The following is a 27,412-nucleotide window of genomic DNA, read 5'->3' as shown; positions in this document are numbered from 1 at the left end:
GCTCACCTCATCTGGAAATCTCTCATCAGACAGAGTCTCTTTGAGTTCCTTCTGCTGTTCTTCCAGACTTTGGCTTAAGCCAGCCTGCATTTGTTCAGGTTTTGGAGTCCTTACACACTCCTTTTTTGGAACAGGAATGCTTCCAGCTTCCTTTTGGAATCTCAATGGCCAATCAAGGTTGATTTCCCTTAGCCAATTGCACCCTAAAAGGCTCGGCCCTCTGCCTTTCAGTCCAAACACTGGTAACTTTGCAGATTGGTTTCCACAATGGACAGTTACCCTGCTTATGCCTTTTACACACACTAAACGATCTCTGAATATATTGTTTAGAGTCATACTGAACTCTCAATGTTCTGTTAGCTGCTTCAACTTTGCCATGTAGCATGCAATTGCCTCACCTGGGGCTCTATATTGTGAATTAGACCTGAACTTCTGCATCGTGACTGAGGGCTTTGGTTCAATATGACCCTTCATGAGGCCCACTGATTCATCGAAAATTTTCAAACCTGGGGCAATGGGTGCTGTCAAACTTTGAGTCAAGCTGTAGGTTTTGCCCCCACAAGTACTCAAGAGGATTGCTTGCTCCTTCTCTTCCCCTGTAATCTCACTTGCTTGAAAAAAGAATGAGAAGCATTCTACGTATTGAGACCAATCATCTGTGGCTGGTTCAAAAAGTTCAATTTTCCCAAATTGTGGCCTTTTGGGAGGGAATTACTTCTTCAGTTCTAATGGAGCTTGCTACTTACAATCACCAGATGAGTTACAGTGCTGATTTCTTTTTAACTTGATTTCTTCTGTTCAACCCTGTTTTATCCTCATCGCCAGTTTGTTGTAGGGTGGCTGAGTTGTACTATTAATGACAGAGTTGATCCGCAGACACCTCTTGGGTGGAAACAATAAGTTTATTTACAATGTACTCAGCATCAACTACACATGTGCTTTCAACTCTAACTCCATCTCTACACTGACTACTGAGGTAGCCCATGCTGCTCTCCTATTGGTTACTACAGATCATGGGATCTTCCTGAAGAAGTATTATTCTTAATGGTACATTACACACTAAATAAAACCATAATTACTACAGGCACTTTATGGTTGTAATTTCCCTAGGACTACAGCATGATAGGGATGTGGGATGGAGGCAGCAAAGAAGAGGACAAGCTGCTTGCAAATGGAGGAGAAGGGGAGAGGCAAATAAGAAGATGGGCTCTCAGCGAAAGATCTTATCTGCCTAGGGCCTTTGAGGACCATTTCACCTACCACCATCTAAGTCAGGAGCATTGTGAGTGTCGTCTGCGGTGTCATGAAGATATTAATGTATATAATATTATTGGAAATTATTTTAAATTGGACTTTTAGTGGGGTCTGTGTCTGTGGGTGTGCATGTGTGTCTTAATTGGATTAAAGCCAGATAGTCTGGGTACTTAGATGTATAATAGTTTTGAAATGTTAAACAGTAAGGTAAAGAGTACATTTGCATTTTGTTGAATAAACCATTCAAAGACTGGGGGTGAAATCTGGCACCTAGCTAGGAGGCACCAAGCAATATGTTTATATTACTCATAAAATTGGTACCATGAAAGGGGTTTTATTGTTAGAAGAGGCAGAGTTCAAGGGGCCTGGTGATACAATGAGAATTTGCAATCAAAGGGAAGGTTAGCTATATACAGGAAAGTTTTGTATGTGGAAGTCAGAGGCATGTAAGATCTAAGCCTGTAAGCCTACTGCTGTGTCTGAGAAGGAACAAATTGGAAGGAACCTCATTTTGAATTCATAAGATAAAATGTGCTTTGCCTGGTGTCTGTTTAAGTCTATGGGCTATTGTTGCCTTGGGGAAGATTACCTGGGAATGATTCATTTGGGGATTTGTTTAATAGTTATTAGGTAGTAATTTTCAGATGTGTATGTGTTTAATTTCTTATTAAAATTAATAAATGTTTAATTTAATTTATATAAAAAACCCTTTGGAGGCTTGGTGGTTTCATTTTTAGATTCAGAGATGCATCTCAAACATACCAATTGAAAATATAGGTTATGACATTTGTTTTAAGTTTCCTTCTGGGATTTTAAACAACTCAGCCTTTACCAACTGCTGTGTCATAACAACTGGGGGGCTCTTGGCAGGATAATATTTGTAATTCCTTGATTGGTTTGGAATTGGTGAATCTTAAGGTTATGAGTACAGGAAGCACTTTGAATTCAGGAGTTGTTGAGGTTTTTTAGAAGTGGTGAAACTGCAAATTGGCTTTGGCAATTGCTAAGACTTGTCTGGGAGTAGAAGGTATAACTCTGATTGTGTTGGAAAAAAATAACCAAGCGTAAATTAACAGAGTTGGCTGGTAGGTTAAGATTGGGATTACCTGTGGGGGCTAGGAAATCAGGAATAATGAAAAGTATAACACAGCATCTATGGTTGGAAGTCATACCTGACACTAATGAGTCACAGCTGGAGGTAGTGAGATCTCAGTTTGAAATGAAGGAGCTTGAATGTAAGCAAGCAAAGGAACTGAATAAAACTTGAGTTAGAAGCAAAGGAAAGAAAAATGACATTTAAAAGGGAGCAAGCAGAAAGGCAGGAGAAAGAAAGGAAGCTGGAACTGGAATTTCAGGCAAGAGAGAAAGAGAGAGAAAAAGAATACCTGCTTAAAAGGCTGGAAGTTAAGAAAGAGATCTTGGATTCTGAGGAGGGTTCTGATGATGAAAAAATCTTTAACCTAAAACCCATTGGGGTGATGTTTAGATTTGTACAAGCTCTTCCAAAGTTTGAGGAAAAACATGTTGAGAAGAGAGCTAAACAGATGAAATGGCCACAGGAGTACTGGATGCTATTATTACAGTCTATGTTGTTGGGTAGAGCGCATGAGGTATATGCTTCACTGTCTGAAGAGGTATCGATGAATTATGGTGTGGTTAAAAAAGGCTACTTTGAGTGCATATGAGTTGGTTCCTGAAGCATACAGGCAAATATTTAGGAATATGAATAAACAGCCTGGGGAAACTTACACTGAGTTTGAAAGAGTAAAACAAAGTAATATTGACCAGTGGACATGGGCGTTAAAATAGAAACAACACATGTAGTTCTTAGGGAAGTAATTATTTTGGAAGAATTTAAAGACTCAATCCATTCAGTAGTGAGAACTCATGTGGAGGAACAGAGGGTTCAAAGTGTACGACAAGCAGCAGATATAGCTGATGATTATGAGTTAGTTCAAAGATCTAAATATCCTTTTATCGTCACCCTTTCAAATCGGAAAAGGATAGAAAGTGGGAGGGTGAAAGGAAGGTAGTTAGTCAGGGAATAGAAAGAGTGGCTGGGAATTCCCAGGAAGTCTTTTCTCAGAATAAAAAGGAAGGTGCTGAGGGTAGGAGTGACAATCAAACATGGAGATGTTTTCATTGTAATAAAGTGGGGCACACATAGTCAGTGTGCTGGGGATTGCAGCAAAAACCTGTTGGAATTACTGGGGTACAGAAAAGCTCTGGAAGTAAAAGTACTGTGGGTTCTGAGGTTCAGGCACAGGAAAAACCAATGGTCTGTGTACAGGTAAAATAGGGAGAGTTAATGATAGGTAAAGAAATAGGAATGTGTTCACAATTTACCCAAGAGAATTCTGAGGAGCAGGTTGCAGAAATGTTTGAAGACTTTGTGTGTGAAGGGAAAGTCTTTCCATGTGTGCGGGGTGGCGTAGGTAAAGATGTTAACCAACTGAAAATGTAGGTTATGACAGTTGTTTAAAGTTTCCCTCTGGGATTTTAAATATCTCAGCCTTTAACAACTGTGTGTCATAACATGCGGTCTAAGAAAGACGTGTTCAAAGAATACTTTCACCATTTGCAACTAGACCAACAGCATACGAGCAGAGCAAGGACAGCACTGCCAGTGCCTGGGAAGGTAACCATGGTCTTGAATTTCTTAGGATCAGGATCCTTCCAGGCTGGAACAAGTAATATATAGAATATCTTCCAGTTCAACATCCACGGCTGCATCAGACAATTGGCAGACTCCTCTTTATGCCAGGAGAGTGGATTTCTTTACATTCTCCCTGTTCAGACAGAAACAGGCAGAGCTGCTTCCACTGCACACATGGGTGCAGCACTTAAATACAGAGTTGCACCACTTGCTGAATGTGGGGTTGGTGTGCAGATATGCTCAGTATATAATCCTGATGAATGCCCACTAACCTGGCAGCTGTTATGATGCTTTCATTTCACATCAATTCACTGTTCCTGCAGTCTTTCAGCCATCGCATCAAACCAGAAGGGAGCTGTTGAGTGACAAGGGCTATCCATTTTACACATGGCTCATGACTCCATATTGAAACCCAACCACACATGGTCAGCATGCTTTCAATGAGAGCCATGAGAGGTATCTTGGAGCTGACACTTGAGTTGCTGCATCAATGGTTCCGCTGCCTGGACCACTCTGGAGGAATCTGCAGTATTTGCTGAAGGCTGTGTCCCAATACCAGGTGGGGTCTGCTATATCCTCCACAGCTTGGCACCCTGAGGACATGACATTTGCTACCACGGTTACTATGAGTAGCTCAGGAGGGAGAGGAGGAAGAGGAGCAGGAGGATTGGGACACAGCTAGCATATCCTGTTCCGGCCAGGCTGTCTTGATTGCCTCATTTGGCTATGGTTCTCATGAACACAATTGCAACCCCTATTGCATGCTCCTTCTGCTTCTCTCTGTTCAGGGTGAATTCCTCTGCCCTGGTATGAACAGCATCTGCCACCTCTCTGATGCAACAATGGATATTGATCTGGGAGATGGTATATTGTCGCCTGCTGCAGCCTGGAAAGATCCTGATGCAAAGAAATTCAGGGCTATGGTTACTTTCACAGCCACAACAGTCACACATCTTGCTACGTCTCTGTCACTGAAAAGCACCATATTTTCTCGGTCATAAAATGAAATTAAAACCACTACAAAACAACCATTCCAAATTAACTTTATCTGACAACCATCCAAAATTACACTCACAACTAATTGACCTTGTGCATTCCCTTGGTGCCTATTTTGTGGATGCCTTTGCCTGCCCTAGTGCCCTTGCTCAGTGTATGGTTGGTGGAAGGCATTTGACTTTTACCGGGGGAGACTGCAGATGATCTTTCAGGACCCTCCCACTTTTTCTGTAATATAGATGTGAAGCTCAAATTGATGATCACAGCATTTCTTAGTCGTGCAGAGAGTTGTGTAAGAATGAAAAGAGAGTTGACTATTGACGTATGTGCTTCAAATGACAATGCCGGCTTATGGGAAGCAAAGTGTCCAAGGCAATGTTGAATATTGACTTTTGTGCAGATTATTTTATAGAGCTCAGTTTGGAGAATTCATCAAGATAAATAAATTACCTGCATTTCCTCTACTGGATATTCCCACTGTGCACCTATACTTGAAGGCGGTGTGGCATTGCTGAAGGAGTGTTGAGATTGTGGCTGAAAAGAGGGACAGCAGAGGGCAGATGAATTAACTAAGTTGCAATATCAGCAGGTTTTGAGTTCACTGACAGATGACCTTTCAAGGAAATGTGACTTCATGAAGATTCAAAGAATGAGAAGTCAGCCACAAGCTTTGAAGACCAGTGCAAAAATGTTCTTTCTTCCTAATCCAACAGACATTTATATTACTGAAATGCAAGAAAGGCTATACCCCACAGAAGAAGTGACCTGTTAACATGATATAAAGCCATGTAATTTGCCAGAATGATTATGCACATTTAGGACTTGAAGTAGCTCATTTTGATCCACTCCAAAAGGCACAAATGGGCTGAACTTTTTAAAAACATTTTATGGTCATTATGGTGGGACCCACTTCGGCCCATTTTGAGGCCAGTGGGCATATAGGGAAAAAAAATTGCCGAATGCTTTCCATTGAAGAGGAAAAAGGGTAGATTCCAAGCATAAAAATAAAAACAAAGATAAAAACAAAAGACTGCGGATGCTGGAAATCCAAAACAAAAACAGAAACAGAAATACCTGGAAAAACTCAGCAGGTCTGGCAGCATCGGCGGAGAAGAGCACAGTTCTGTTGAAGGGTCATGAGGACTCAAAACGTCAACTGTTCTCTTCTCCGCTGATGCTGCCAGAACTGCTGAGTTTTTCCAGGTATTTCTGTTTTTGTTTTTGTTTTAGATTCCAAGCAAGTTGATAACAGCGAAAGTAGAGAATGCTGGGGAGGGGGAAAGGGTGTCAAGGTTTCAGGATGTTTTTGAAAGGAGAGGAGACGTGACAAAATGGAATGACCTGGAGAGAGATTTCCACAAGATGGGGAGCAGGGAATTAAGGAATAATCACAATGGTAGAGTGGAGGGAGCAGGGTACAAGAAATGACATTTCAGAGGAATAGATGTTACCTGCAGGGACATGTGGAAAGAGGGTGTCACTAAGATAGAGTGGGATAATGCCGACACGATACTTGAAATGAGAACAGCAGGTTTGCTGGAGAGTACTTGATATTCATTAGTGGTCTTGTGACACAGTGGGCAGCGCCCCTGTCTCTGAGCCTGAGGCTCTGGAGCAGAATATTGCCGTCGGCATGCAGGGGCAGGCCGGACACGCTGACGTGTAAAATGACGCGCGATTGTGTTGGGCGTGCGTCCCGACGTCATTGCACGTCATTTTGAAATTTCATTCGGCGGGCGTGTGCAGCTGCCCCTGGCTCTGTCAACGGCCTATTGAGGCCATTAAAAAGTAATTAAAGCTGTTAACAATGCTGCCCGTCCAACCTTGAGGATGGTGGGCTGACGAAGAGCCCAAGCGGCCTTCACGTTTTTCAGGAAACCTCATCCACGGTCGGGATGACGTTTCCTGAAGGTTTTATAAAATAATCAATTAATTTTTGCAAAATTTGCAAACATGTCCCAGCTCATGTGACACTTGTCACATGAGGGGACACGTTTAAAAAATTTTTTACAGTTAAAAAGTTTTATTATCAATGTCATCTCCCTGAGGCAGCTCTGTGCCTCAAGAAGATCCCTGTGCTCTTTTGTGCGCATGCGGGAAGAGCACAGACCCTGACTCTCCCTCCCCATCTCCACCCCACCTGCACAGGTAGTGCTGGCCATACGTTACACTGGGTGGGCCTTAATTGGCCCACCCGCCTGAAATGGTGGCGCGCAGCCGATTGTGGGCGGCGATTGTCTCCGCCCCTGCCCCTGCCCGCTCCCGCCCAGCCTGCCCGCCATAGGAAAAATTCTCTCCCTGGTTTCGAGTTCCACCCAAGGAAGCTGTGTTCACAATGTGGCCAAACAGGTTCATTATCAACCTGCAACTCTTTCCAACATTCCAATGGCAGCTGGTAGGAGCAGAAGAGATTCTTGCTGGTCAGCCATGTGATGGAAAGGAAGCTGGAGCCTCTACCATCACTCTATCCCCAGCTCCAGCCTACAATATGCATGCAAAGATGCAAGTTGCCACAGTAACTCAGACTCCATGCGTGAACTGTAAAGAGCCACTACCACTTAATACTCAGCTGAGGTAAAAGGGAAGGACCAGATGAAATTCCCACAAATTTACAAGCTTTTTATTTTTTACCAGAAGACTCTGTGTTACAGCAAGACCTATTTTAATTAATTAAACTTAGTGGAGGAGCCATTGCAATGAATTGAATAATCCACAGGTAACCCATTTAAAGTCCCATTACCATGGGTGTCAACAGAGGATGAACCAAGTCATTTTCAATAATCACAGATCAAATTGGTCTCAGGCAGTTTGGGGCCAGGTGCTATGACAGCTCATTGACTTTCCTTCATCCGTTAAATATTATTAGCAGGACCCTGCCTTTAATTATATGCACTTCATTATCATTATGTACCATGTCAACCTGCAAGATTAGTTATTGTTGAAAAGCCATTTATAACTTCCTTACTGTACATATTCCTTACATATTGAAAAATATTTCCTAACTTATGTAAATTATATTACATTCAAGCTGTTACACCTGTGCAAACAATAAATAAACATTAGGTGACAATAAAAATGAGGTTACACTGGGTTTATATTACTTAAACATGGCATGTCTCAGAAAGCTCTGACACATTTTTGTGTATCTGATTTCAACATAATATTTAATGAACCCTAGGAATGTGATCACCCTGTGCCCATTAAAGAAGCAATCCATTGCCTTTGTTCTACCTAGCTATGACCAATATTAATGAGATATATAATGAGATATAATATTAATGAGAGATCTTAATGTCAGAATTACATTAGAAAATTACAGTTATTTTCATGGATTCTGAACCTTGTTTTGTTTTCTACTTGCCTTTTTGTTTAAAGGATAATGGTTGTTGATTCCAGGAGAAGGTGGAACAATGGCATTGTCATGGAAGTCTTGAAGCCGTAAAGGAGCTGAGCTAACAGACATAATTATTGCTGTAATGGCCCAGAGTTAATGGCAGCGCCATTAATATTAATTCAGCTCCCACATATGTTCATTATGTAGTGGCCTCTGTGTATCTACATTATTTGACAAATACCCTCACTGCATACTCATTTTTACAGTGAGGAAAGTTCATGCTTTTCATCTATTTGGTATAACCGAAATGCCAGCCCTTATTTCATTATTACTTTATTACCAGCATGTGTCATGTCTTCAGATGCTGATATAAAAGATAATATTAATTACACACAGTTGACTTGGCTTCCTCTGAAACTTGGTGCACCACTTCACACAGACAAGAATTGGCAGGATTTTTGTACTGTTTTTATTCTCTTAGTGCAGTGAATGCAGAGAAAGGGTTCATAGTCTTAATAAGGGCACCAGACTCAGTGGACAGGATTTTCCCCCTGTCGGGGGCAAAGTTGAATGGCGGGCATGCACAGGCACGCTTCCGATCGGCACCCCCAATTGGGGCTGCAGTGCCATTTTAGGTGGGCGGCCAATTAAGGCACGCCCAGTGTGACGTCCGCACAGGAGCGCTGTGTGCTCCCTGTGCGAGTTGGGTGGGGGGGGATTCCCTGAGCAGAGAATGCACTCTTTTGCGCGTGTGCACGAAAGAGCGCACTCATCTCCCTGAGGCTAACTGCAGCCTCAGGGAGATCGGCTCTAAATGTAAAGAACCTAAAAATAGAAAAATAAAATTTCCCCAATGTGTTCCCTCATGTGAAACTGTCACATGAGTTGGGACATGAGCATAATTTTTACAAAAACTTTATTAAAATTTTTAAAAACTTATATGAAACTTCATCCCGCCTGTGGATGAGGTTTCATGCTTTTTCTAATTTGTGCCGGGGCTCCTGGCCTGCCTGCCAACCTCAAGGTTGGACAGGCAGGTCCATTAATTAGTTTAATTACTCTGTCAATGGCCTCAATTGGGTGCATAGCTGATTTTCCTGCGCCCCCGCCTACTGGAAAATTTAAATGGGGCAGGGTGATGCCGGGGATTCCGCCCGACGTTACCACGTGTCATTTTACATGTCGACGAGTGGAGGCCCGCTCACCTTTGAGAAAATCCTGCCCAGTGATTCCTCCAAGCTATAATGCTTTCAGCATTCAAAGGTTTTTTTTCTAAAAAGATCACTAGAACCTAAACATAATGAAGAAATGATCATTTTTCTGTTAAAAAGGTCTTGGGATTGATATTCATCCCTTTCAAATGTAGAACATTCGCTGACTTTACATTTTTTCAAGTGAAACTTTATCACCTCTAAAGTAAACACTAGATCAGAAAATGCTAGAAACACTCAGCAGACCAGACAGCAGCTTGGGGAGAGTGAAATATGTTATCATTTCAGGCTGATGTCCTTTCATTAGATCTGGAATATGTTAGAGAGGAGCAGCTTTTAAGCAAGTAGAGAACCAGGGTAAAGGGAGCAAGAAATTAACAAAAGGGAGAGGTTTAGGGCAGGAGTGATTAAATGACAAAAGTGAGAATGATGCAAGGGTCCATGGCGACCCCCATGGAGACTTTGGTTCAGCAGGTTCTGTCAGATTTGCCCTCGGACCCAAACTCCATCACTATGGCATTGGTGAGATCCATCAGTGGCTAGGCGAGAGGGGCAGGGCATCTTGACCTCCCTTCAGGAGCCCCTTCTCCTCAGGGAGTCAATCACAGGATGGAGGACCAGCAGCTTGAGGACCCCAGGGCCATCCACCCAGGTGACTCCGAGAGTGTTCAGCCGATCCCAGTCCCCTCTGCCTGTAACCCCATCACCTCCAGCTGCACAGGCTGAGGAGCCTGCACCTGCCCACAGCATGACACCCTAAGTAGGCTATGCCCTTCCAGGTCTCAACCCTCTAGAGGACACCCGCCAAAGTCATTGAAGACAACAGGGCGTAGCAGTTAGCAGGCTGCCTTCACCTCTGCTGCGGTTGTCAGGGATTCCCCAAGGTGTGGTAGTAGGGTTAGAAAAATTAAGAAACTCTGACATCATTTCTGGTCATGGGTGTCCACTCATGGTCTATATCATGCACTTCTGTAAATACATTTGCTGTTCATGTAAATGGTCTTGTCATTTGAAAGCATCGTGCACATGCAGCCATGTGCCCTCTTATTGCGAGGGTGAGCCATGCTCCCAGTCAGTGATCATCTCCCTATGTGAGCTTCACTTTTACGTGATGTGTAGCTGACTCAAGATAGTTACTGGACTCTTGTGTTATGTCAGGGTGATGTGTCAAACTCTTTACTATAAGTGTCTGCAAAATGCATTAGTAACCACCACTCCTTATAAGACAACATGGAGTTAGACGTTCTCAATAGCCTTGAAGGATTAACTGTTTCTCAAAATGAGATGACTGCCTTCATTGGACGTGCCAAAGCATTAGACCTGCAGCCATGATAGCCCTTCCAACCATGAGCACATCTCAGTGCCCACTAAAAGTATCTAATTAGGGTGGTGATGACTCCATCAAGTCCTTTGATGCAGTGTTTGTGCTGTTGTGCCGACTTTCACTTCATACAGGGTTCACCGCTGACCTTTCCAAAGACCAAGGTCTGGTGAATCATGAGGGTTGAAGCTGCAAGTCCAAATGCTGAACTTGCTCTCAATAATACTGGTTATGGCACTAAAGGACAGAGGAAATGTGGCTGTCTCCCATTGCTTACATCTTACTCCTCCTGGAACCTTGTGGCTATCAGTGTGGCATGAGCACATCTTCCACATTGTATTTCTTCGATGGCATCTTCATGTGGAAGTTGACCCTCATTGTCCTCTTCAGTTTCTCATCCTTCCTGCTCCTCATTGTCCAAAGGGCTCTCAGCCTCTTCCATGTTTCCCTTTGGCAAGGGATCGCCCCCTTTAAAGCACCAGGTTGTGAATGGTGCAGCAGACCATGATTTTGTGGGGCAACCTTTGTGGTCAGTACTGCAGAGCCTCACCTGAGTGGTCCAAATATTGGAAGAGCATCTTCAGGAAGCCAATAGTTTGCTCGATGATGGATCATGTTGATCTATGCTCCTCTGAGGCACTTGAGGACAATGCATGAATGTCATGAGTCATGGTTTGAGTGGGTACCCCTTATCCCCAAGCAACTGGCCCTGTAGTTGCTGAGACCCTTCAAATAAGTTAGTAAACTGGGAATGATTCAGGATGTATGAGTCATGGGAACTCCAGGGCAACCAGGTACAAAGGTGCATGATGTAATTCCGATGATCGCACAGCAGTTGAGTGTTCAGGGAGTGGAACCCTTTCTTGCTAATGAACATCAGGGGCTGCTGCCATGGAGCCCCCAAAACCACATGTGTGCAATCGATTGCACCCTGTATTCTAGGGAATCCTAAGATAGCTACAAACCCCAGAAATCTAGCAGCCTGGCCAACTTAATCAAGTGTGAACTTTACATAATGTTGAGCCATACTGTAGAGGGCATCTGTCACATCCTTGATATATTTATGTGTTAAGGACTGTGAGATGCTGCATAGGTCCCCTATGGATCCCTGGAATGATCCACAGGCAAAAAAAAAATGAGTGTGGCAATGACCTTCAGGGGCATTAGCAGAGTGTGTCCTCTCAGTCCATGGGGATTCACCACATCTCTTGACAAGTGCAGATGTGTGTGGCATTATCTGTCACACATCTCCAGATAGGGAAGTCTTCTCCATTGTACCGTTGGCCGTGTAAGTTGCCTCCATCAGATTGGTCTAACCGCCTCATCCTCTGGTTCTCACTGGGGCTCCCCTGGACCATGGACCTCAGACCAGGCCTCCTCTTGAAGCTGGGCTAGGTGGCACCAGGCACTTCTCCACCTCCTCAATTAGATCACTGCCATCAAGAAGGCAGCATTGAGCACAGGCTTCATTATTCAATCCTCTTTCTCCCTGTGGACTGATAAATGCAACAGATTAATGAACATGGTTAAAGGGGGAAAAAGCTTTTTAAAAGGTGAATTGAAAAGCTACATGTGAATTATCTGAAGTAGTATTGCAAACAACAACAGAAACAATGACTTGCACTTATAAAACACATTTAATATAGTAAAATGTGCCAAGGTGCTTCACAGAAACTTTATCAAACAAAAAATTAACACTGAGCCACATAAGGGGATATTAGGACAGTTAGCCAAAAGTTTGATCAAAAAGATAAGTTCTGAAGAGCGGCTTAAAGGAGGAGAGAGAGGTAGAGGAGAAGAGAGGTCTAGGGAGGACATTCTGGAGCTTAAGGCCAAACAACTTGTCATAATCCACCTAGTTTCATAGTTTATATTAATATTTTAAGCACATCTTTTAGGTTTGAGATTATAGTGTTAAATATAAGATAAATGGAAAAGAAACTGATCAACAACCCTAGGATAGAATTTTACCACCCCAGGGGCAGGGCCAGAGAATGTGGCGAGCCGTTCGAAAGTCCATTGACTTCAGCGGGACCGGAATATCCCACCAGCAGGAGGCGCTGTCAAATTCCGCCACTAATGTAAAGGCAAATCAAACAAGCCTAAGTTAAAAGGGACCTTTTGTTTATCTTACAAGGTCAGGGTTGATAGTGAGAGAATTTGAACAATAAATGACCTATCTCTAAACCTGTAATGGAGCCAAAAGGTCTATCCTTATCTCAATGAAATATTTGAATTATGCATGCAGGTCCCAGATGAAAAGAAGCTAGAGGCAGGTTCTAAACATGGGGGTTTCTTGATGGACCTAGCAAGGCTGGAGAGAGGGTAATCATAACTATTAGAGTTATAAATTATTCATGTGGGTCACAGAATCAAAGAGCTGTGTCAAACATAATTTGTTTGCATTTTTGTTTTGGAACATCCCAAAGCATGCCACGTTCTTATAGAAAGGGGTTGCTGTGCTTCAAAGGTTCCTTTGTTTAATTTATCTGAGATTTTTTTTATCACAGTGAAAGGCAGTTAGCCTCATAGTAGCCAGCAGTCAGTCAGCTTGGAACTGGCAGAGGGAAAGCATCTACCAGGAATCAGCTGTGAGACCAGGAGCTTTGGGAGCATAAAGGGCCATTTGAAACCAGAAGGTCTTCCTGATGTCTAAATCCCTAAGTAAGAAAGCAGTGAAACCTAAGCTTGAACTGAAGAGCCCACAGGTCTTTAAAGAAAATTGGAGAACCACACAGGATCCAGGTTTGGCTCCTCGATGACGAAGGGTACCCACAAAGGACGTGGCTGATGATGCCTGTGCAGCGGCCACAGAATCCTGTAGAGAGAAGGTACAATGATGCTCATGATGCTACCTGAACATTGGTGGATCAGACCATATCTGATATCAGACCATAAAGATGTGATTTCAATGCCCAGAGAGGTCAGTCCGAGCAATCCAATACAGATTCATGGATCATCATGGCTTGCTACACACTGCACAACCTGGCGTTGCAAAGCGTGGAGGACTTGCCAGATGTTGACTTGGAGGAGCTGCACATCTCCTCTGATGAGAAGGACATCAAAGGGGATGAAGGCGTTGAGTTCGAGGGAGCCAAGGATGCAGGGCAAGAGGCCATAACATGGGCCAGACAAGGCAGGTGTGCACGTGAGGCCCTCGTAGTCACCAGATTCCACGAGTAGGATGACGAGTTTCAGTGATACCCTCTTGGATAAGTGCCCTCCATCATGGGCCAACATGAACATCAATGTTGCTATTCCTCTCATTTCACCCATGCACTTCAATATGAGAGTGAATAGTTACATATCAGGCAACATTACCCTGATCCTTTGAAGGATGATGAAGCCTCGGGAGATTGTGTCCTTGCTGAAATGAGATGGTAACTGGAGGAGTGGGTCCCGGCATCAGACGTCAGAAGGTGTTGCATCTTCAAGCATCTATCCAGAATCCCAGTCACTGCGGCAGCCTACAAAAGCCAGGAGCTGTTCCACTACCCTCACTGAGCTCATAGCTGTATACCTTCAATCTGACAAAACTCCTCAAGGAGATCCATCTCCAGCAACGAGACAACGCGTGTAACCACGATGGTAAAACTGATAGGTGACACTTGAGCCAAAGCAGCCAAGAATGTTCCGCAGGTGTATATTTAATCAGGAAAGACTCAATCCTCTGTGTCACCTTCTCCTCTATCACATTAACATCTGGCACTCTCAGTTAGGAATGCTGGCCTGCTTTTATCTTCACCTTACTATGCACGTGGATCACCTGAAGATGAAGACATTCAACAACTTGCAAGGCCTGGCCCTTGCAAACTCCAAAATGCTCATACACCATGAGGCCCTCAAGATACCAAGACATGTTAATAATGGTCAGCCTTCAGCTTCAGTACATCCTCACTCCTATCCTATTGCTCCCCTCAACATTGTCTAAATATATAATGTGTGCTTCAAGAGCATGCTCAAAGCTCTGTTAACTGCCAAGAATCACCATTTCCAATTAGCATCACATGTCTTGACGAGTGCTTAGGTGATGGGATGAACAGCACTGCATCCCAACATTGTGATGAAAGCCTTGTGGCTGCAATAAAGACAATTACAGGTTGAGAAATGATTAAGGTTGTAGGTTTGAGTGCCAGGGCAATTACATGGCTAAGAGCTGAACTTCAGCACCTTGAGGTGTCAAGGTGCTCCCACTTATTGGTGAACGTAGCAAATGTACACTTGGGAAGTCGGAAACAAGGTTGGCAGACAGAAGTGCACACGAGCTGAGTATGGGCTCTTGTCATGAAAACCCTGCCGGGTGACAGACAGCACATGGAGTTGCATGATATATGATCCTTCTCTGTGCGTAAACACATCTCTCCTTGGACACTACACCTTCACCTCTCAAGAATGCAGACAAGATAGGAAAACACTGCCTCAATCTTATGCAGCCAAGAATAAACATGCCATGATCCTGCAAAGCATGTGAACAAAGTTCATTCCACAAGCCCACTTAATGTTAAGGTTGAGGCATCACTGATGTCTAGAATGATCTGAGAAAGGGGCACACAATGGAAGCACATTACATAGATGAGAGGCCCACGATAACGACATCTGTGATGAGTGGAGGAGGGACCAAGGTATCACACTTGATTGACAGCAACACAGCTCATTATAAAAAGGAGGCGTAAATAAGAGATGTGAAATGGGTGTGATTCTATTTACATTTATGAACATCATATACATGTGTGAACACGCACACCACTGTTGTGCTCCTAAATTTTTCTAACTTTCCTACCCCTATGTCTGGGTGCATCCCCAACACTGTGATGATTTTAATGACCATCCTCTGGAGGGCTGAGACCTGGACATCCCTGGCCTGCTTTGGGAGTCCTACTGTGGGGAAGGTGGACCATCCTTGGCCTATGGAGCTGGAGGTGATGGGGTCATAGGAAAAGGAGATTGGGATTAGCTGGACACTCCTGGAGTCACCTGGGTGGATGGCCCTGGGGTGTCCATCTGCTGGTCCTCCTCCCAATGGGTGCCCAAGGGCCCCTGGCTGACTCCTTGAGGAGAAGGGACAGCTGGAGTGATATTGAGGTGCCCCGCCACCCTCTCAACCTTACCACTGATGGATACCACCAATGGCTACAACGATGGGGTGCAGCTCATGCACTTGTGCAGGACCAATGTTCTGGACCAAGGTCTCCATGGCGGCCACCAGTGTTGACCTCAGTGTGCTGGCATGCTGGCACTATCACCTCAGACTGAATGTGGATAGACTCCTCCATCGGTCATTGCAATCTGAGGAATGCAGCTGACATCACTTTCTGATGTTCCCATGATTGTCACTGCAGCTCCATCAACTGATTTAGGACCAGGTCTGGAGGCTCATCATCTGACTCAGACTCAGCAGAATCCTGGCCTCCAGCAGTCCTCTGAGTGCCAGCAACCTCGAATGTCCTTGCCTCCACCTGCTGTGGACCAGATTGTTTGCTGTGCTCACCAGATTGTGACTCTGAGCCTACTCTGGAACTTGGTCCCACTGAGGTATGTGTCTCTGTGGTGGTGGAGGGTGTGGGTGAGCGCTGTAACAGGCTTTCTGCTGTGGTTTCCTCAAGATCCTCATCCGAGGTGTCATTGGGTCTCGAGCTAAAGGCCTGACTGGTTCCGACTGTCAGGTGCTTGGCTGAGGTTCTTTTGTAAGAAAATAGAGATAATTAGTGTTTGGCAGATTACTCTAAAACAAGACAATGAACTCACAGTATGGTTGTCTGAGGGATGAACTGGTGCAGGATCTTCACATGGGTGTTTGCTGCTGTCCTCACCATCGCCATAGGCATAGTTCACATACCCTCCAGCCAGCTCAGTTTTGAAATTGAAAGAGGGCCTTGAATTCTGGCACCGTACCCCTGGCCTGAGACCTCTCCTGTTGATTGTGTGCGAGCTTGTCCTACATAAAGACAGATGGAGAGAGTGTGAGAAAGACGCATGCCAGAGCAGATGATAAGGATGCCTGTCATGTGTAGGTGGTGAGAGAAGCGATGCATGGGATGAGGATGCGATCTCCAGAGGAGATGATGCCAGATGGAGATGTGAGGGTGTGTGTGTGAGAGTGGGTGGTGATGTCCCTTGAGCTGGCAGTGAGTGAGATGCCAGTGAATGAGTGATGGGCTTGTGAGTGTGTGAGTTGAGAGTGATGAGATGGTTGACTTACCCTGGCAGCACGGATGAGATAATTCATCCTCTTTCTGCATTGGGTGCTTGACATCTTCTGTGCAGCGTTGGCACTGACCACCACTGCCACCACCTCCCAAGCCAGATTGGTGAGCTTGCTAGACCTCCTGCAGCCAGAGAGGGTTAGAGGACATTGCAGTGATCCACAACTGCATCCAAAAGGTGTTTCCAGCTGCCATCGTCTTGGCTTTCAGGCCATGTCTTCCATGGTGCAGTCCTGCGCAGTAGACATTGAGAACGCCGTGCGTGGCTGCACGTTAAATATGGCGCCCTGAGTAAGGATGCGGTGAGCTCACGGTGGGGTGGCAAATCAGAGGCCGTCCACCAGCAATCCGGAGTGCCTTCCATGCGTGCATATTTAATGAGGCGGAAAGCGGCCGATAGTGCGAAAACCCTCCATAGCGGCTTGCAGGTAAAACACTAATTTTCACACCCGCCACCGCACTTAGTGCATTGAGGGGAAAATTCCACCCATTGAGACTGACAGACAAGCGTCTTGCTCAGATTAGACAAACTATGCAACGCAATGTAATTCTCCAAGCGCTGCAGGAAATAGTCATGGAAGGATGGCCGGAAACTATCAAGAATACTCCTGTTGCTATAAGAGGGCATTGGGCATACAGGGATGAAGTGATTGCCCAAGATGGCATCTTGTACAATGAAACTAGAATCTTTCTCCTGAAGGAGATGAGAAAAGAAACGCAAGCTGTGCAAGCCATCTAACAATCTAGTAGTGGTTGACAAACTAAGTTAAGTAAGGGTTCCTAAAGCTAAAAAAAACTTGAATAACACATATTTTTGATTCATTGGCTTCCTTAACTCACATCTTTAGAACTACGGAACATGGGAACTTTGTGCAGAACATGGAATCTGCCTTCCCTTACTGCAAATTTCAGAAAGTCTGGTGTAAATTAGAAGGTTGCAGAACGGATACTGTCCAATGATGAAGGCAGGTTCTTCATGGCGAAGATCATGGGAAGCTTTGTCTCTGTGGTATTTGGCATGATTGTTATTGGCTGAAGAGGCTAATTCTTGATCTATAGGCTTTTCAGTGGCTGGGGCAAAGGAACTCCTGGTTTTGGAGTTCTGGTCTCAGCAGACTCCTTTCATTGTCTGTGCCTTTCTTCAACAGCATTGTGACTGTTCATTTTGAACTTGTAGTTTGCTTTCCTGGTTGCTGTTTTCCAGCTCGCTCTGTAGACAGCCTCCAGCAATTTCAGGCTCTTTGCGTTAGATTAAGAAAGATTCTTGGGCCAGAATCTTTGCGTCGGCATGCAGGGGCTTGTCCTGCTCGCTGACGCATAAAATGACCTGCGGTGATGTCGGGCATGTGTCCCAACATTACCACATGTCATTCCGATGTTCAGTTCGATGGGCCCGCACCAAAGTCGGCTGCGTACCCGCCGAGCTGTCAAAAGCCTATTAAGGCCATTTAAATATCAATTAAAATAATTAACAGAGCTGCCCATCCAACCTTAAGGTTGGCAGGCAGGCAAAGGGAGCCTAAGTGGCCTTTGCAGGATGAGGTTTCATGAAGTGTTTATAAATTGAATAAAAGTTTTTATTTAAGTTCATTGACATGTCCCAGCTCATGTGACACTGTCACATGAGGGGACATGTCTTCAAACTTTTTTCTTTATTTAAATTATTGATAATGAAACTAATCTCCCTGAGGCACACCGACAATCTATCCTTGGGCTCCTCATCTTCCTCACTCACATACAACTACCAGAGACATGGGGGTCAGCATCCAATCTATACGATGGCAGCCTGCTTTACCTCATGACCGCCTTGCTTGAACCTTCTATTTTCTCCGCGTTTCAGACTGCTTGCCTTGAATAATCTCAATTTACTTCAGTTTAATATTGGAAAACTATCATCTTCAAGCACACCACAAATTCCAATGATACCAATCCCTTCTCTAGTCACTTTCTCAGACAAAACTGGGCTGGACATTCTAATTGACTCCCAGTTGTGTTTCTGGCCTCATATCCATTCCATCACTGCTTACTTTCACCTCTGTAGTATCATCCAGCTCAGTTTCTATGTCAGCCCATCTGCTGCTGGAACACTCACTTACACTTCTGTTACTTCTGGACCTGACTATTGTAATGAACTCCTGGATGATCTCCCATACTCCACCTCAGTAAACTTCAGCTCTTCCAAATTTCTCCTTTTCCCCTTCTTATTCCACACCAGTTCCTGCTATTATTGCCCTCCTCTCTGAACTATATGGTTCCCAGTTCCCCAGTGCCATAAATTTAAAATTATCATCCAAGTGTTTTAATTCACTCTATAGTGTTCAGTAGTTCAATTGTTCTGTTTCTGATTATGTGAGTCTGTTTACTATTGATGTTCACTGTGCTTGATTAAGTTAAGTCTGGGCTCAGTGTGGGCTCAGGGAAAAGTAAACCAACTGTAGAAAGAGCAGGAAGCCAGAGCTGAAGCATGGAGTAGACATTTTAAAAGCACTGTGAATAAATCCTGTTACACACACAGAAACGAGTGCCATTTCTGCATGGATTGGAGGTATAAAAGATACAACAAAGTGGTAACAAGGATGATAGAGAAAAGTTTAAACTTACTGACTCCTGCAGCTTTCTTTTCCTTACCGGGAGATCCACCCATGCCATGGGGTCGGTGGATTTTGGGTTGTGATACTGGCTCACTACAGCGGTGGACAGTCCGGATGTAGCAGCAATCTGCAAGAATGCGATACTCGTACATAATCTTTGAGCGGAAGGCCAGTGAATATTTGAGCAGCTCACAGGAGACACATCTACGTTTCATACTATAGTAAAAATACTTCAGGCCAAAGAGAAGTGTGATGATTGAATGAAATATATTCTGTCAGATATGTCAGGCAAATGGTGAGTCCATAAAACAAAACGTGGCAGTGTTGTGGCAATGGGCTTCTATACGTAAGTTTGGCAAATTAACCATTGAACTAATTCATTGGAAGAAATATCCCATCCGCGAGTGGGGGTGGGGCCCGCTCGCCGACACGTAAAATGACGCGGAATGATGTTGGGCGGAACTCCCGACATCATCCCGCGTCATTTGCATTTTCAGGTTGGTGGGGGCGCAGCCAAGACAGCTGTGCACCCGCTGACCTGTCAACAGCCTATTGAGGCCATTCAAAAAACAATTCAACCAATTAGTGGACCTGCCCATCCAACCTTAAGATTGGCGGGCAGGTCGGGAGCGCTGGCGGCCACCTGAAAAGTTTCCTGAAACCTCATCCACAGGCGGGATGAGGTTTCATGGCTGAATTTAAAAATGAAGATTCACTTTTATTTAAAGTTACGTCCATGTCCCAACTCACGTGACATTGTCACATGAGGGGACATGGATGGTGAATGAAATTTTCAACAGAATAACTTTTTCACTTTGGGAACCAATCTCCCTGAGGCAGCACTTAGTCTCAGGGAGATTGGAGCACAATTCCTCATTTGGCATTCCCCCCCGCCCGCACAGGAAGCGTATAGCGTTTCCTTGAGAACACCCATGAAAAATGGCGGGGTGCCGATCGGAGGGCTGCCCATCCACGCCCGCTCCGGCTCTTCCCCTTCCCTCATGTTGCCCCATGACTTCCACAATTTGGGGAATGTCTCCTCATGGAGGATGATGATTTAACCTTGGAAAAAGCCACAACCTTGGCAGTCCAAATCAAATCTGCCATGTTAGATTTCAGGAAGTTACTCAGCAATGCACCCTCTGATTCAAGGTTGCAGACACAGCTTGCCCAATCAGCCCAAATGCAAGGGTTAGGGATAAAGGGATGTCAGCAGTTTCATCAACATACGCCTCATCAATTCACAATGTTATGTCCAGCCAGAGGGACAAAGTGTAACTCATGCTTAAAGTGGAATCATTTTGCAAAGGTGTGCAGGCAGTTGAAGAAGAGGGACTTAATCAGTTTGACGCATGGAGGAGTCTCTTCCTGAGAGTGAGATACAGCATATGTATACCATCACGGCCATTAAACCATTAGGTCATTTTAAGGTTTGCTCAGTCAAGATCACAGGCATTCAACATTGCTTCTCGTCGATGTTGGCACAAAATCTATTTTGAAGACAAACACTACCCTTGGTATTTTTCACAACTTTTCTCACTCCTGCAACAGACATTCTTCAACCTTCGTCAACTCAATCAATCAGGTTTTGGGAACAATCACAGCCCCAGTATACTACAAAAATATCACCCTAAGCAGGTTTATGTTCTAAGTCACTGAAGGAAGAAGCCTTTCAATAGACTTGGATTCAAACTTGAAGACCCCACTGGAGCACACATTAACATGATTGATGACATAAACTATACATGCCAGCATTCTTTCTTATTTACTGGATTTCAGGAGATTAAGAGTCACTGTCAAGCTTCTCGCATTAGTACATCAATTCCACCATTGTCACAAAATTTGAGTTGGTTGTCAGTTGCTAACCATGCTAAAGTATCACAGGAGCTGATACAATTAAAAGCACTCGGTATTACTGAGCGAATCGACTCATCGCCATGGATATCCTATCTAGTCATTGCACAAGGCAAAAATAGTAAACTTAGACTATGCTTCGACCTTAAGGCAGTCAACAAAGCTATCATTTCAGACAGGTATCCATTCCCTACAATCCAAGAACTATCAGCATCATTTCACAACTCCACAGTCTTCACAAAACTCAAAATATGACGGTGCTATCTTCAGGTACCATTAGCAGAGCCAAGCCAATATTTTTACAGCCAGTGGCAGATTTACAGTTAGCGGGGCCCTGTGCTCAGCTTCAGTTTTGCCCCCCCCCCCTCAAGAACCCCGCCGCAGAAGGACAGGCGAGGCAGCGGACGCCAGGTGAGGCAGTGGACCCCAGATGAGGCAGCTTACGGACTCCAGATCCCAAGTCTACTGAACCACTTTACCCACATAAGGCTTCTTCCTTCAGTGACATAGAGCATGAGCCTGTCTAGGGTGATATTTTTGTAGTGTACTGGGGCAGTGGATCCCAGGCAAGGTGAGAGAGAGAGAGAGAGCTTGGGGATGGTGGGGGGAGAGAGAGAGAGAGTCTGAGGCTGATGGGAAGAGAGAAAGAGTGTGAAGGTGGTGGGGAGAAAGAGGGAGAGTCTGTGGATGGTGGAGGAAGAGACAATGTGTGAGGATGGTGGGCAGGGGGGTAGAGAAAGAGTTGCAGGAAACCCATGATCAGAATCACAGCTTCATAGTTAAAAGATAAATCCTGTTTTTTGCAGAGCTTGATAACAACAGGGGATTGACTGTGTGAAACCCTGCTCTGTCAGGCATTTTATTATCTGCCTAAAAGCAAGGCCAGTTTTTTAGTGATATGAAGCGACAATATGATGCTGGCAGTCAAAAATGCAGAAAAATGAAGGTGAGTCAAGAAGACAAAGCTAAGCAAAAAGACAATTTGTCATCTTATTTTAAAAAAGCTTGAAGTATTGAATGGTGGACATTCATCAAAGAGTATAGGCGAGGAAAAATCTGTATTATCCGATGACTTGCTGAGTTTTGGAGATACCACAATGACTGCATAAGTTGAACAAGTGGGCTCTGGAGTGACAATAGAACTACAAAATATTGATAATTGGACATTCTTCTGCTGATATCTTGTGGTCAGGTTCAGGAGGAGGAAATTCTGTTTGGTTCGGAGAAGTAACAGGAGGGAATGTCTTGAAACTCATTCATTTTGGGCTCCCCCTGTTGTTTGGGGTCCCGTACCACAGCATTGTGTGTTCATTGTAAATCTGCCCCTGCTTACAGCTTTTGTTACTCACGAGGGTGTGTTTCAGTACCACAGAGTGCCCAATGGGCTAAGTTCAGCACCGAGCATATTCCAGAAGATTGTTTCTTCAGTCTTGTCAGACTTTGAGGAGGTTCTCAACCTACTTGATGACTTTGTTGATCAAAAAAGGGATAAAGCAGAACACAATCAGTGGTTATCAGCGGTGCTCACTTGACTTGAACAACACAATTTGACAATTCTCAATGAGAAATGCACGTTTGTGGCAGCCGAGTTGGACTTTCTAGTATACAGAGTGACAGCAGCTGGAGTAAAGCTACACACAACGTTAAAGCTATTCATGCACTTCCAACCCTGTCTAATGTGAAAGAGTTGGCATAGTTCCTTGGCATTATCAACATTTATCACAAATTTGTTCCTAAGTGTGCAGAGATTGCAGAGCCTCTTCAGAAGCTACTGGGCAAAGATGCACAATGAGAATGGACAATCGAACAGCAAGCAGTGTTTGATACGAAGATAGTATCTCCACCAGTCGTTGTTTATTTCAATGCACATGTGGATATGGATGCCATAACAGATGCATCAGGAAATGTGATTGGAGCTGTACTCTGACAGTACGTACGACTAATCACTTATGTGTCACATCCTCTACTGGAGAGCAGGAAGCACTGGCACTGCATCTACACATCTGACATTAGCACATATATCTCTACAGAAGAGCATTCACACTCCACATTGATCAGCAAACACTGACTACATTGTTGGCTATGTCAGGATCTAATCATCAAATTCCTCACATTTACAGATGGTCAGATCATCAGTATAACTTCAAGGTTGAGTACCTTGTAGGTTCACACAACAGAGTTGATTGCACAAAACCCTCACTCACCCACTTTTCCAGAACCACTTTATCCAATTCAGGGTCACAGGGAGCAGAGCCTATCCTGACAGGCAATGGGCACTAGGTGGGGTACAGCCAGGACAGGACAACAGTCCATCACAGGGCACACACCACATGTCTTTGGACCATGGGAGGAAACCAGAACACCCATGCAAACAATTTGCAAACTCCACACAGACACCTGACATCAGAATTGAACCCGGATCCCTGGAACCGTGAAGTAACAGCACTAACCGCTGCACCACTGTGCTGCCTTCATACAAAACCACAACCTCAAGTTAGTATATTTAAAAGTGGTCACCAGAGACCTTGGGCGGAATTTTATGCCAGTGGAATTTTACGGTCCTGCTGAAGTCAATAGAGTTTAGAATAAGTTGCTGCATTTTAAGGACTCATCCCCACTGCAACAGGGATGTAAAATTTTGGCCCTTGCTATCTCAAAGACTATTTCTTTACTTAGAGAAAATGGACAAACTGAACTCTGAGAAATGACACATTGTACAGATGTTTGTTGTTTAGGATGATTTAATTTAAAATAAGGTCTTTAGTTTTACAAGGGAAAAAAATGTAGTGTCAATGGTTCAATTCCTCTGTGTTTGATTATGTGAGTCTGCCTACTATTGCTGCTCACTGTGCTTGATTAGTTAAGCCTGGATGTGGACTCAGAGAAAAGTAAATGAACTGTAGAATGAGTGGGAAGCCAGAGCTGAAACATGGAATAGACATTTTAAAAACACTGTGAATAAGTCCTGTTATACATATAGAAACTAGTGTAATTTCTGCACAGATCTGAGATATAAAATATAGAACGCACTCATGGCCTTGACCCTCCATATCCCTTTAATCTTCTCCAACACTTCAACCCAGCCATTGAACTCTTGCTTCTTCCAACTCTGGCCTTTTGTAGATTTATTCCCTTTTGCCCACCAATGGTAGTTCTGCCTTCAGCTGCTGAGACCCCACACTCTGGAATTCCTTGGCCGAGCAACTCAGCCTCTCTACCCTCCTCTCCTGCTTTTAAGTTCCTCCTTATATTTTACCAATCTGACTTCCCAGCCCCACGTGCAGCCAGGATTTCCTGGTCCCGCCAAAAGTCAATGGACTTTTGGCTGGGCCGCTGCATCCCCCGCACTGGGTCCTGCCAGGACAGGGCCGGAGAATCCTACTATTCCATTCTTAAGACATTTATCCCTGATTATGACAGCAAAGTATTTTGAGCCATACTTTTTACATTAAAGGCAAGTTGCTGTCGTTTTGAGAGGGTGACAACTTAAAAGGCCAAATTTCCTTTTATTCCCAAATAAAACATTTTTGCATTATTATCCAGAAACAATTTTTTCCTACAAACTAGATAAAACTCTGCAATTGAATTGCTGATTGAGTATAGGTTTTGTTTTGGATGTATATAAAAATAACCTCATTTAGGATGTTATAAATTTGGGTAATTGGGATGTCTAGTGAATATACTGTGCTGGTACAGGGTTACTAATAGACCTTATTAATAGGTGCCCATCAAGCACAAGGTGAAGTTATTTTGAGGGGAAAAATGGATTTTGTACGTTTCAGGTTTATGATTCAATTGTTCGAATTATAGAGGGAATTGATGAAGCAAAATCTGGGACTGCGGATCATGATGGTAACCTTGAAGGCACGCTCACCTTAAATTCCTCTCAGTCACAGGTGTAATGTGGAAAAACCGTGCCACTATGTGAATGTAAGAGCTGTGAAATTCTCTCACTCATCAGTTTTAATTTATTCCATCCTGTTCCAGGGTGGAAAGTTTAAATAATAAAAGAACCTTTTTCTTATCATTAGGTTTATCCAACATATTTGGTGTTGTTTGTGAGCTTGAATAGCATTCTTTGAATATTGAGCAGAGTGCACAGTACTCAGCTCCAACTTCAAGAATTAAAGGTGGAAAAAATCATTTCCTAATTCACTTGACTTTAAATTGAAAGGACAGATCCACCTATCATAGTAAATTAATGCCCAGTTTTAAAAAAAATACTAAACATTATTCTTCCATTATTTAGCTCCAAAGAAACAATCGTAGACACCTTGTAGATCAATTGTCTCTCTGATCATAAGTGCTGGATCTCTTTGTGCTCTGACTAGATTGCCATATTAGCTTCTTAAAAGTGTACATTCATGTTAATCTGCAGGAAATTACCAGGGTCAGTATTTTGGCTCACAGCCTGAAGGATTCTGGAGCAGCTTTTCAGAGAAGCTTTGAATTACAGACCATGTTACAATTCCAAGTTGTGCTGACGGCTACCACTGATCTGGAACTTACTATTTTCCCTGTTTCATTAAACTGTCAGTAACGCTCAATCATCCAGCTCCTGATGAAGCGAATTTTGTTGCAAAAAAACAGGATTGCAGCTGAAGCTGCTGTCTGTCCCTGAGTGTTTGCTGCACTCTCACAACATACACAGTTCTGATACTATTGTAAAGTAAGAATCATTGGCCCCGGTTTTGCTGCAGTGGAGCATCCAGCGCCATGTCCCATTAATTCAACTTTTTCCCCTCAATCTTCAGTTTGAAGTAAACTGCTGGAATTGAGAGTTGATAATGCTGCAGCAAGGGCACTGGGGAACGATGGGAGCAAGTCTGTCGCCTTAACCCATGAGAACTAAGGATCGAGCAAAAACAGAGGAACGATGGAGAAGGAAGTAGAATAAATTAGAGTCAAACCAGGTATATCAGGAGGCATAAAGGGAGGGAAAGAAAGATTGGTAAGAGAGAAAAAGAGACAGAATAGAAAAGTAAGAAAAACATTTTAGGTTTCAAATTTTAAAAATCTAACAAAACTTTAATACTTGTAACAATTAGACCCAACCATTTAAATTCTTCACTTTCTGGACCAGAAAGGGTATTTGGTATTTCATTGGGTGGTAAGGTCTAGATGAGCCTTCTGGGGATTTTCTGTTCTCTCAAAGTATGCTGCTTGAGTCTGTAGTTTCTTAAAACCATGACTCTTTATTTAAAGCAAGTATTTACACATTGACCTCTATACGAGGTTGGAGCTTCTTCTTCAAGATCTCTCTTATTTCTCAGTCATGTGATCCAACATCATTATGACATCAGCATCATGTATGCTTCTGATGTTAACCCTTTACTCTACATCTCCCCCCCAAGTCTTTACCCCTATCACATTTACATGCTACTACATATCCCCGCAAAGCCTCAGACGTTTCAGGGTTAGTCTCTGAGATGCTTTCACCAATCTCCCTGATCTCGTTCTGATCTCCATTTGAGCGAGGATATTCTGTACTCTCCCTTCTGTTGGTGTGTGTGTTCTTCTGCTGGGTGGCGGCAGAGCTTGTAGCAGGTCTTTACATGTCTTCTGGATCTGATTAGTAAGCCCAAGTTTCTATTGGCTTTCTCTCTAAGGATATTAAGGTGCTGCAGTTTCTCCTAATGATACCCTTGTTCTATCTCAACCCTGTATGATCTTGGTTGTGGAGTTTTTTTCAATGATTGTGCCTTCCTTCTGTTGGTCTCAGACCCATACTTTCCCCCCAAGCTTGAGCACTAGTAACACACGTGCTCAATCCTGTGATTAAAGTTCCGAGCCTGGTTGCTTCTCTGATCTTCCTCACACTATTTCATCCTCTCCTGGCCATTCATGGTGATATTGGGTTTGAGCTTTTGTGCTAGACATGGCAGCTGCTTTCTCAGTCTCCTACCCATTAGTAGCTATGATGGTGAGAAACCATTTTATAGTGGTGAGGTTCGATAACTCTGAAGAGCTAGCTTAAGGACTTTGTTTTTCT

Source organism: Carcharodon carcharias, chromosome 20 (assembly GCF_017639515.1).
Source record: "Carcharodon carcharias isolate sCarCar2 chromosome 20, sCarCar2.pri, whole genome shotgun sequence".
NCBI lineage: Eukaryota > Metazoa > Chordata > Chondrichthyes > Lamniformes > Lamnidae > Carcharodon > Carcharodon carcharias.
This window is presented reverse-complemented; position numbering follows the sequence as displayed.